The sequence below is a fragment of the Felis catus genome, chromosome A1, assembly GCF_018350175.1.
Source record: "Felis catus isolate Fca126 chromosome A1, F.catus_Fca126_mat1.0, whole genome shotgun sequence".
Classification (NCBI taxonomy): Eukaryota; Metazoa; Chordata; class Mammalia; order Carnivora; family Felidae; genus Felis; species Felis catus.
The window spans coordinates 192,933,685-192,946,104 of NC_058368.1; the positions used below are offsets into that span (position 1 = coordinate 192,933,685).

At 47.9% G+C, this 12,420-nt stretch overlaps 1 long non-coding RNA gene across 2 annotated transcripts; it reads right to left on the reverse strand.

The window, feature by feature from the left end:
- Window positions 1-2,833: 2,833 nt before the first annotated feature.
- Window positions 2,834-9,501, reverse strand: LOC123379835. Of its 2 annotated transcripts, none has more exons than XR_006584731.1 (5): window positions 9,148-9,501; window positions 8,198-8,261; window positions 7,114-7,180; window positions 6,389-6,435; window positions 2,834-5,735 (listed from the first exon to the last, which is right to left on the reverse strand). It is a non-coding gene; the product is annotated as an uncharacterized LOC123379835 (long non-coding RNA). The 2 variants fall into 2 exon arrangements; XR_006584734.1 differs by having other exon boundaries at window positions 9,059-9,149.
- Between the last annotated feature and the right edge of the window lie 2,919 nt (window positions 9,502-12,420).

Genomic DNA, 12,420 nt, shown 5'->3' on the forward strand with positions numbered 1-12,420 from the left:
TTTGGGGGCAAATGTTGGATTCAAAGGACTTAATGCCATTACACGGATTAATTAAATCATGTATTTGCCAAATATTTTCGAGCACCTACGATGTGTCATGTACTGCTCTAGGTGCCAAGAATGTAGTAGTCAAATAAAATAGGCTGTTTATTATTTATCTGTTGCCATGTAACAATATTATAACAAATGCAGCCCCTTAAAATAACGCATATTTGTTATCTCAGAGTTTCTGTGGATCAGAATTCCAGGCACAGCTTAGCTGGGTCTTCTACAAGGTTGCAATCAAAGTGTCAGCCTGGGCTAGTTTCTCATCTGAAGGTTTGGCTGGGAAAGATCCACTTCGAAGCTCGTGTAGTTGTTAGCAGGGCTCAGATGCTTGCAGAATAAGACTAAGAGCTTTAGTTCCTAGCTAGTTGTTGGCTAGAGGCCACCCTCAGTTCCTTGCCATACAGCCCTCTCCCAAATAGCCACTTGCTTTATCAAAGCCAGCATGAGAGGGAGTTTTCTCACACTACAGACATTGCAATTTTATGTAACTTGATTAGAACTGACATCCCATCACCTTTGCCATATTGTCTCGATTAGAAGCAAGTCATGGGTCTGGCCCACACTCAAGGGGGTGGGGTAGGGATCACACATGTGAATATAAGGAGATGAAGGTAATTGGGGGTGATTAGAGTCTGCGCACTATTCTCAGTCTCTGTTGTGACTCAGTTTACAGGAAGAGTAGCCACAAAATAGAATTACTGTGCGGTGTGATTCAGGCTATGAAAGGGGAAGAACTCAGGTAATGCCTCCATCCCTGATGAAGGGATATTTAAACTAGAACATGAAGTAAGAGAAGAAATTGTTCAGCTCAACTGTGGGGAAGGTGTGGTGGCGGGGACATGAGCATGTGTGATGCACAGAGGGTTCCAGGCAGAGAAATTCTAAACTCATAAAATGTTAGAGCAAAAGAAAAACTTAGTGATTATCTAGTCTACTGGTTCTCACTCCTGGATGCACACTGGAATCACCTGAAGAGCTTTATAAAACACTCAGGTCCAGAGCTCATCCCAGAGGCTCTGATGAGTTGGTCTCAGGTAAGCCTAGACAATGGAATTTTTAAAAGCTCGCCAGATGATTTTAGTGTGCAAAGTTGAGACCGCTGTTATAGCCCAACCCCTTCAATCACATAGATCAGGAACTTGAAGCTCAGAGAGGAAATGGATTTGGTCAAGGTTACACAGCTACTAGTTGGCAAAGCCAGAGTGATGGGGGGAAAAGGCACTAAGCTGGGAGGTAGGAGACCTGGGTCCCTGCTGCTGACAGGTCTCTGTCCATTCCTCTTTCTGGGACTCAGTTTCCCCTTGGTGCGATGACATGGACCAGATGAGAGCCCCTTCAAATGTGAATGATGCTGATTCTATTTGGCTAAGCACCGACCTATATCAGCAGCTAATCTGGGACTGGCATCCAGCTTTCTCCACTCTGAGCTATGTCTTTGGAAGCCTGGAGTCTGTGATGTCAGGGACCATGACCAAGGCCCTTTTCTGAGGGAGGGTGCCTGGTGGACTGGATGTTACCAAAGAAGCCCTTTTACTGGAGACAATTTTGTTTACTGAAGCATGTGAGAAGTTCACCCAGCAGGAAGCTGCTCTTGGCTGGGTTTAATCTATGGTGTGCTTATTAGGATTAAGGTATTAATTAAAATGGGCCTTTCAAAGACTACCTGTTGAGGGAGTCTTGCTTAAAGAAAAGCACATCACACTAGCATAGGTAACTCTCCTATGAGATCATGCAGGTGTCTGTGGAATTAATGTAGAAGCACCCAGTCTCTCCTCTTCTGGTACATTAGCTCGCTATCTGCTGGTGTTGGTGGACACATGCATGTTGAATTATTGGTTGTAGGGGTCAATACAGTGCTGGTATGGCCATCTGGGGACCAGAACTCCCCTCCAACTCTGGAAGAGTGTGCTAACCCTTTGGGGATCAGTGTCCTCATGTGTAAAACAAGCTACTTGATTATCTATCTTTTCAGAAAATATTTGCTGAACCCTTATTTTGAGTTAGAACTGCTAGTGTTTCTCCTTCAGGAATTCACAAGGTGAGGGGAGCAGAGGCAAGAAAATCAATATAGGATAAGGCCCTTAGCTTGGTGCCTGGCTTATAGGAAGCTCTTGTGATAATTCTTGTGTCCAGGGGCTGTGGGAGCCCAGAGGACGGTTCTTGAAATCACACAGTGGGAGAAGAAACCATGCTTCCAAGAAATATAATCATTAATTGATTCTCCAGGTATTTATTGAGCACTGACAATATGCCAGGCATTGTCCTAGGTGATGAGGATAAAACAGGGAACAAGGCAGGCAGTAACCTTGTTTAGACAGGGCTTACCTTTTCACGGAGATAATAATAATAATAACAACAATAATAATAACAATGGCTTCTACTTAAAGGGCACTTACCATATGCTCGGTACTTTATTTGCATGTCTTATTTCATTTAATCCTCACCAACAACCTTATCATGTAGGTACTATTATTTTCCCCTTTTACAGATGAGGAACCTGAAACTCACAGAGGGTTGAGAATCTTTCCCAATGCTGCCCAGCTGGAAAGTGGCAGAACTGGGGTTCCTACCCTGGGCTGGACCACTTAGAGCCTGAACACTTCCTCACTATACCATTTTGCTTTAGGATCGAGGTTATATACAACTGGTGGAGGGGTTAACCCACTGTGAAAATAAATGTGTGTGTGTGTGTGTGTGTGTGTGTGTGCGCGCGCGCACGTGTGTGTGTGTGTGTGTGTGTGTGTGTGTGTGTGTGTGTGTGAGGGGGGCGCTGGAGAGGCAGGAAGAGATTGAGAGAGAGGGGGTTAGAGAGGCAGGGAGAGAGGGAGAGAGAGGCAGAAAGTCCACTGAGGGGTAGCAGGTCTGTTCTTGACCACCTCCCCCTCCCTGCAGCTGCAGAAAGATCTCACATCACATGGCACTTGTTGGTGATGTGAAGAACAGTCTCCTGAAACATTTGAAGGGAAAGCCACTGTCTTCTCTTATTTGAGGGCCCACAAAAATTAGTGATAGCTTATTCAATGAAATAAAAAAAAACCAGGCAGGGATTAATAGGCTTCCTTTTGAAGTCTTTTCTCTCAAAATAATTATCCCTCTGGGCCCAGCGGTCTCTGGTGTGATGCATGTGTTATTGGCCAGGATCACCGTCCCCACTTGTATTTGAGGAGGAAATGAGAAGAATCAGCCTTCAGAGGTTTCCTCTACAGGGATCCTCCCAGCCCTGGGGAAGAAGCTGGTGTTCCATCAGTAGGCTGGATGAAAAATCTAGCCCCTGGGTCTCAAACACTGGTACCCAGAGTGAAGAGACTCAGCACAGGTGGAATTAGCATCTGGACAGCCTGAGGCGGGACTCATCTGAGAGCCTGAGGTAGGTAGGACCCAATCTTCAGGTGTGAGTCTGGTTATGCCAGCCTTGAGAACCAATCCTCACAGTAAGCATGGGAGGAGGTGTTATTAGCCATACAGTACCCATGAAGAACAGAGATGTTGAGCTCTAGAAGTCACACAGCTAAAGAATTCTGGAACTAAGATTCAAATTCAGGTAGCTGTTACGCCCAGGTAAAGAAATAAAACCTTTCTTTGAGGTCAGACAGGTTAAACTTGTTCCAGGTCACATAGCTCCAGAGACCATACACTTTCTATGGTGCAAGACCCATGGAAAGTTCTGGAAGATCTGTGGGACTGCTGATTGAGAAGGAAGGAAAGGGCATGAAGCTCAAGAAACCCCAAGTGGCCTGGTAGCCTTCCTCAGCCCTCGGTAACCTTGTCTAGGAAAGAGGCAAACCCAGTTGGGTGTGGCCTGGAGAAAACCAAACGTGGTGGGCGTCCTCAGAATCACAGTTCATGAGTGACAGAACTGGAAGCAAGGCCCACCTTCTCCCCCAGTCCAGCTTCAGGGATCTTTCCCATGGTTTCAGGCTGCCATGTCCCAATAGGGGGCGAGAGTTTATCAGGAATATCAGGGGCCACTCAGCGAGACATCAGGGCTGATGATCATTGAATTTTTCTCCCAAGCTTAATAACTTAATTCACTCACTAAGCATTTATTATTCATCAGACACCCTGCCAACCTTTTTTTGCGACATTACTCATTCGGTTTACAAACGAGCACCAGATGCAGGATGTACAGCAGAAAACAAGACAGACCAGGCCCTTACCACACAACCATCCCCGTGGGTGGTTATGATTTTTTGCATTTTATAGATGAGGAAACTGAGGCCCAGACGAATTAAGGAACTCACCAGAGTCACAGTGCTAGTACACCCTCGAGCTGTTCATGTGACCCCAACTCTGTTCCGTCTCTACCGCATCAGCGTCTCGCCTCTCCACGCAGCCTCCTGAATTTATTCAGAGAGTGATTTCGTTTGGCTCTTTATTCCCCAAGCCAGACTCCCTCGTGGACTCTGCCTCTGTTCCCATCATCAGCCAAATGTCACCTCCCTGCCACCGCTGCAGCCTAAAGGCAAATTTTCCATATATTTTTTTCCTCCTGCCAGAATATCTCTGCATTTCACTCCAGCCGCGGTGAAAAAGGCCTTTTCACTGTTGTCATTAGCACCCGTCTACCTCTTTCTCCTGGCCAAGCCCCCTTCCCTTCCCTTTCCCAAACTCAGAATGTTTGGTCAGCCTCCAAGACTCATGTCAGCTGTCCCTCCTCCGAAAAGCTTCCTCCCCTGATACCCCGAGGCAGAAACTGTCCTCAATGCCCCCCAACACCCACCCCCTTCTGAGCATTTTCATGGGCGTCTTGGCAAATTCATGCACATGTCGGTCTCTCTCACTGGCCTGTGAATTCTCTAGGGTCAGGACTACCCATATGGTTCCAGGAACCATTGCTAACCATTACTAAGTGCTCGGTAAATGTTTGTGAAATGAATGCCCGAGGACAGCATGGCCTCTGTCTCCTCCGGTCTACATCCCAGCTACAGACTCCCTTCAGCCCAGCTCTGTCCTCATTCTTTATCCCAGCTGCTGACTGTGGGCTTAGACCTTAGATGCTTCATTAACTAATAATAATGAGTCACTGTACTAGCCTCAGGAGCATTGTAAATGATACAGTGTCAGGAGAAGGCAGTGGGATGTGGAATTTCAATGAGGCTGGCATGGTTCTTGAAACAGAGAAAATGCCACGTGCAATCTTTTCCTCTGTTACAGCTCCCATATGCCAGGCCTCACACACTAACTTAGAATCATTCCATTATTCCATTCCAGTTCTAATTCTAGGCTGACTGTAAGCATTGCAAATTAGTGCCATGTGGCAGGTGTGGCAGGCGGAATAATGGGCCGCCGAAAGATAGCCATGTCCTAATCCCCACAGCCTGTGACTGTGTTACCTTATACGGCGCACGGGACTTTGCAGATGCCATTAAGCTAAGGATCTTGAAATGGAGTGATTACCCTGGATTATCTCGGTGGTAGGGCCTTAATGTAATCACAAGGGTTTTTAGAAGAGGCAGAGGGAGCTTTAACTACAGACGAGAAGGTGATGCGATGATCGAAAAAAAGACTGGAATGGTATGATTTGAAGAGGAGGGAAGGGGCCACAAGCCAAGAAACATAGGCGGGCCACCAGCAGCTACAAAGGGCCGGGAAGAATTTCTGTCCTCAAAGCCTCCAGAAGGAACCGGCCCTTCCAATTCCTTGATGTTGGTCCAGTGAAAATGGTTTCAGACTTCTGACCTCCACAGCTGTGAGAGAATAAATTTGTGTTGTTTTAAGCCACAAAGTGTAGGTAATTTGTGACAGCAGCAAGAGGAAGCTGCTACCTGAGGCTACTTCCTGTTTCTGGAAAACCTGGTAGAATGTTGTACTCTTTTCTGGAGCTAGCCTCAGAATCATTCTTAACACAATGCATCTGACAACCACTAGCAACTGATCAGAGTTGGAAAGGGGAGAGGGAACCCATTTGTTATTTTGTATTCGAACTGGTCCAGAGCCCTCCTTCAAAGTGGAGGAAAATGGAAGCCCAGAGAGATGAAATCCTCTCCGGGGACATGCAGGACAGTCTTCTGCATGCCAAGACTTGTTGCCCTATGTCAGCCCCTTAAAAGCCCAGCTTAGTAGCAGAAGTATCAATGGTGATACACATTCCGGCTTGGACTGAGCGTTCTTGCAGGAACAGAGTTTCCCCCTGCAGCCAGGGCTGAGCAAAAACAGTCCTGGTGGGGCCTTTCTCAGGCTCCTTCACCCACGGCCCCTTCCTGGAAGGCCAGGCCCTGCAGCACAAACTGCAGAAACCCCTAGAACCTCAGGACAGGCTTTGCCAGGGACTGGTCTTTCAGGCCAGATCTATTCATCAAAGCTCTCTACAGAGATTCTAGCCACCCTGCTAACGACTTACCTGGGGAATCTCTGCTTTGCTTAAATCTGTCCTTAGGAAACCTGAGCCTGTGAAATGAGAGTCATTAGGTGAGATAACTGTCACCTGAGAGCTACAGCTACTGGGACATTAGCCTCCCCGGCAGGTGGATAAGGTTGCAACCTCATAAGCAATGATCACTTCTCTATCTGGGTTTATTAGCCAAATGTTCCTTAGGGGCTCAGCTGCAGCAGTACAGGCCCTCTCCTGCTCAAAGACCCTCCGAGGCTCCCCACGTCTTTCTAAACAAAGTTTTGCTCACGTGGACATTCCCAGCTCTCCTTGATTGGCCTGCACCCTTTCTTTCCAGCCTCATCTCTCACTATTCTTCCTCTAATGCTGCAGCCAAATTCACTGTTCTCTATGGAGAACACTGGGGAAATGGCCTGCCCATCAGTGGCAGGGCTGAGACCAGAGCAGCAGTGCCCAAGTCCTCCCCATGCTTTTTATCCTACTTCCCAAACACAATGGGGCAGGAGATGTAACATTAATGACGTACCAAATCCTCAACTCAAGGCATAGTCTTGATTTTTAGGATTGTAAAATCCCATGTAAATAGGTCTCATAGTTTGGCTTGGTAAGTACCATGGCCTAAATGCAGAGAAAAGATTTTCATGTTGAATTCAGGATCCTGGGTTTTGTTCCTGTCCCTGCTCTAAACAGACTGTGTGACCCTGCACAGTCCCCTGTACCCCACCCCAGCTCACCTTAGGCTGGACTCCATGATCTTCAAGTCTCTTCCAGGAAGACATTTCTATTTCCCCCACCAACAGCCTGGAAAAACTATGTGAGTTAGCAAGGAAGACTCTTCCCAGGGCTGGTGGAAACTGGCCTGGCCCCAGTAAGGAAGGGCCAAATCCAGGAGTTTGGCTCAGCAGTAGGAAGGAATACTACCAGGGTTGTAGACCGGACTGGGAAGAGAAAGTGGAACTGTAGGTCCTGACAGAATGTTAGCTAGCTAAGAGAGCAGGCCATTCTCTCATCAAGTGTCAGGGAGTCCTACTCTGGATGAGACACCGAGGGAGGTGTGGGGGAAATGGAAAACGTTCTCGGTCTTAAATAAGATCTTAGAGTCAGCATGGGGGAGAAAGAGAGACAGGCAGTTAACAGACAATAACGATACAGAATGATGGGGGGTGGATGCACAGAGCCACGGGAACAGAAAGAAGGCCGCTGTCATGGTGCAGGAAGGTTCAGAGGAGGGTACCCCTAACCTGAGAGATCTAGTCATTTGCTAGCAAAGAAGACAGAAAAGTTCCAAGCAAAGGTTCAGTCTGGGCAGAATGTGCCCCAGTCTTAGAGGTCAGCGAACAGCTAGAGTGATAGAGAGGAGACTGCAGTGAGGACTGGAACAGAGGCAGCTGCTTTGTGGCTGGTGGGAGGGATGGAGCAGGGGAAATGGGCATCCAAGTCTGGCTCATAAGGCTTCCGTGTCTGGATGCGAGTATGGGCTGCACGCCACAGCCCGAGTGGAGCATCTGAGGCCAGGATGCTCAAGGGACAAGATCGGGGCTACAGTTGCTGAGGTGCTAAGGGCTGAGTGAGGGAGACAAAGCCAGCAACAGAGGAAAGAGAGAAGTGACTGTGCGTTGGGGGAAGGAAGGGAATAAACCCTCATTGAAAACTTGATATGAAGGTGGGGGCTCAGCCTCAGTGTTTTCACCTGAAAAAAAAAATGGAGCTAGCAGGATTATGGTGAGGATTAAACAAGATAGTGCATGTAAGTGTTCAGCATGCAACCTGATACCCGGTGAGTGGTTAGTAATAATGGTAACTATGATTTATTATTACCTGCTCTTACATTCCATAGCTGTGTAATTGAGTGCCTCTTATGTGCCAGGCGCTGTTTTAGGGGCTGGGATACATTCATGAACAAAACAGACAGAAACCATGGTTCTTGTGGGTCACATTTTAGTGCTCACCCCTTTGTATTCAGAGCCTGTGAGGAAGGTCTGCTTCCCCATGTTTGGTAGACGAGGACTGGACACCGAGAAGTTAAGCAACTTGTCAAAGGCCACGAAGCCACCAGGTGGCAGAGGCAGGATTTGAACCCAAGTCTGTGAGACAGCATGCCCAAGGCTCCTCCACCGCCCCACCTTACTTCTCTATAAAAAGCAACACAGAATTAACAATTGCTTGTATGGCATCAACTGTACTTTCAACATGGAGTTTCTGTGACGGTCCAGATTTTAAGCCCTCTTTCTCATCATTCCTGTGAATCATGAATACCTAGCAGACCACGTCTGGCTTGGGGCTTGTGAAGATGTGATTGTTTTACTCATTGAACCTGTACGAGCTTCAGGGGGAAGAGAGGCCATCGTAGCCAGAGTAGTGGGGAAGGTTTCCCGGAGGAGGCTGGACCCGGAGGGGCAACACCTAACATGTCATGTACTGCGCTAAGCAGTGGGAATCGCAGCAAAAAAGATGTGCTAGGTTCCTGCCCTCATAGAGCTTACAGTGTGTGTGTGTGTGTGTGTGTGTGTGTGTGTGTGTGTTGGGGAGGCTAAGGTCAAGGAGGGGGATGGAAGGCACTGGGAGACAGCACATGCAGATAAGAACATTCATCCCACTGGAGACTCCTTTCCCTGAATTTTGCTCCCCCAGCTTTGTTTCTTGATTTGTGTCCCCCACACCCCTTCCTGCACATTTTACCAACTAGAGGGAAAGGCACGGACTTCTGGAAGCTGCCCAAGAGGTCCCGGATGCCAGAGCTGTGCTGAGAGGGAGGTGCCGTGGCTCACCCTTGCAGGCTGCTGTTCCCTTTTGGTGTGGCTCTTTTATCTACAAGCTCAGTGCAGACAGTCGATGCTAATCCAATCTTCAGGGACCAAACGAAACAGCCAGCATTTAAAGGGCTCGAGCTCTCTTTCTGATTACCAAGCGACCTACATAATCGCTCTCGCTCCAGCCTGCCTGGGAGGGCCCTGCCACTGACAGAGCCAAAGCAGGCACTTTCTCTGCTGGGAACTGGCTATGATTTCTTTTGAAGTTGCCAAGCACAGAGGAGGCTGGGGTAGCAGGAGCCTGGCCAAGGATCCCAGAGGCCTGGTTCCCGCCCCAGATTCTCAATTAACTACCCATGAGGCCCTGGGAAGGTCTATTCCCACCACCACTACCACCTGGGCCTCGTTTCCACATTTGTAATGTGAGGGGGTTAAACCAGATCATCTCGGAGGTCCCTCCTCACTCCAAGATTCTAGGTCATTCATGACCCCAAGTCACACTTACTACTCCAGTCTCTGGGACCTCTCTGGAGCCCACACGATGGGTATGAAGCATAGCAGGATGGTTACTAGCATACGGATTGTGTGTGTGTGCAGATATACACTGATTTGGACATTTCCAAGTCATGTTAAGTAAAAAAAAATTAAGTTGCAGAACGGTTTCTAGGAGGCGATACCACACACACATATCACATACATGCTTGTTCAAGCACACATATGCATAGAACATTTGAATATCTCTAGAAGGACACACAAGCACCCTACGATCTTGGAGAAAGATTTAGGAAGGAGATTTAAATTTCACCATACCTTTTTGTACTTCTTGATTTTGTTAACAATGCGCACTGTCACTTTGAAAATTAATAATTGTTGGGGCCCTGGGTGGCTCAGTCGGTTGAGTGACCGACTTCGGCTCAGGTCATGATCTCACGGTTTGTGAGTTCGAGCCCCGTGTTGGGCTCTGTGCTGACAGCTCAGAGCCTGGAGCCTGCTTCTGGTTCTGTGTCTCCCTCTCTCTCTGTCCTTCCCCTGCTCATGCTCTGTCTCTGTCTCAGAAATAAATAAATATAAAAAAAAATTAAAAAAAAAAAGAAAATTAATAATTGTTAAAATAGCGTGTGAACGTTGCCATCGATTCACTTATTCACTTAACATTACTTATGGAGTTAATCCTATGCCGGGTACTGATTTAAGAAGCAGTGAGCAAGTCAGACCCTGCCCGCAGGGAGCCCACATTCTAGATTGATAATATCCAAATCTATAAGCCTGCAATACAATGCCCATTTGGGAGAAGGGGTGTGAAATACACAAGACTGTCATGAATACCAAGCGTGGCTTTCCATCTACAAATCATTAGATCCTGAGTAGGTTGCTTTGCTTTGTTGATCCTTAGTTTCCTCATCTATAAAACGGTAGTAATAATAGGACCTGCTTTGTGGGGGTTTTGTGAGAACTAATTGAAATGTGTACCTAGGGTTCTCATTGGACGAGTAACAGTACCTAGGACATAATAAGTGCTTCATATGTTGATTATTGTTGTGTCATATTACAGGGAAGGGGGTCCAGAGGGGAGTGGACGTGGCTATGAGCTGTGTAGGGACTGTGTAGGGATTGAGGAAGGTGGGGGTGGGTGGACACCTAGGAGACAGAGCAGGTGGAGGGGTAGGAAGAGGTGAACACACTGGGCTGGCTGTGGGTGGGTTGGGATGATATAGAAGGAAAGAAGGGGTGTGAGGGACCCAGCCCAGAAGATAGAAGTGGATTGGAGCCCTAACCAGCAGGGAGCTCCCATGGAGCTCCCCCAGGATTCCTGGTCCAGCCAGGAACTAGGGTGGAGGTTGGTGAGGTAGGAAGCCCATTCATCCCATCCTTGGTGCCCAGGGACAGAGCCATCTCAGGGTCAGCTGGTCTGGATCTCTGAGTGCCCGATATTTTCATGTTAGGCTTGTGGGCTGATGTGAGGGTCCCTTCAAAACTTCCATTCCATTCTCTGTGATGATGCCAGACTCTTTACTGTTAGAGTCACTCCCCATGTGGGGGGCAGGTGGCAATGTCTGGGTGACCCTGTGTCCAAAGTTCTTCGCCAAGAATCTAGATGTGATCTAGAAGCAGAGAGGGAGGGTTTTCTTCAGGGGGTTCCAAACTGGCTGGTCCTCAGACTTTCCCAAGACTCCAGTACAGACCCTGGGGCCTCAGTTCCCTGCGTGCTGGTGCAGTGACATAGGGCACGGTCTCATTGCTGTCTCCTTGGCATCCATGCCACTACAGCCGAATCAATGACAGGTGCTTCTCAGACAAACAGGTACGGGAGCTTTCACTCTGCACATCAGTCAGACTTTACTACAAGCTAGAGTCAAACTCCGGGATCCATGTGTGATAAAAACAACATAGTCACTTACTCAGTGACTTAAAGCTTGTTGGGTGCACGTGCATGTGGGCTGGTGTGTGGGTGTGATACGTAGGAATAAGGGAAAGGAAAGGAGAACAGGTCGAGTGGGGAGAGAAAGCCAGAGAAGTGAAATCTTTGCTTCCCAAGAGAAAATGAAATCCAAAGGAAAAATCATTGCCCTGGGGGACTCGTGAATCTTACCTGCATTCAGTGAATCTCAGTGAATAATCTTATTCAGTAAAGCTTTTTATGCAAATCCACGCAAACAAATTCTGGGCCCTGCTGCGTCCTGGGAGGGCTGACTCCATTTCAGAAGCTGTGAGCGGGAGGTGAATTTAGCAGGAGGCCCCTCCTGAAAGCTGAAGATAAGACGCTGGCCATGGCCCACAGGACTCATATGACAGTTTCCAGCGATAGCTTCTTAGCCACACACAAAATATATATCTATGGCTTTTTGACACAAACTACTCAAAATATCAAATTTTTTTCAAATTAGTTTTGAGCAGCAAAATCCCCTTTTGCCCAAAGGAGTTTTAAATGGAACCCTGACGCGAACAAGAGAAAAAGGCAAGTTGCTCTGGTCCCAGCATGGAAATGGGGATGGGGCACAGTGCCTCACGCATTCACCATTCAGGTTAGGCCCACCGCTCTCCACCCAGTCCTGGCCTCAGGCAACAAAGGTCTCAGATGGGATTTATCACGCTTACACGCCTTTACCTTCCCCATTTCACAGGCGAAGAATCCTGGCACCCTGTTGCGGTACGATTAACCCCCTGCACTCAACAAGGGCCACCTGGCTACCACCTGGGGCGCAGCGCTACCCTGGGCCGGACGACCAGTTCTTTCTGGAAAAAGGAACCTTAAGGAGACCCTGGCCAGAAGCTTGGGAGGTGACTCACTGG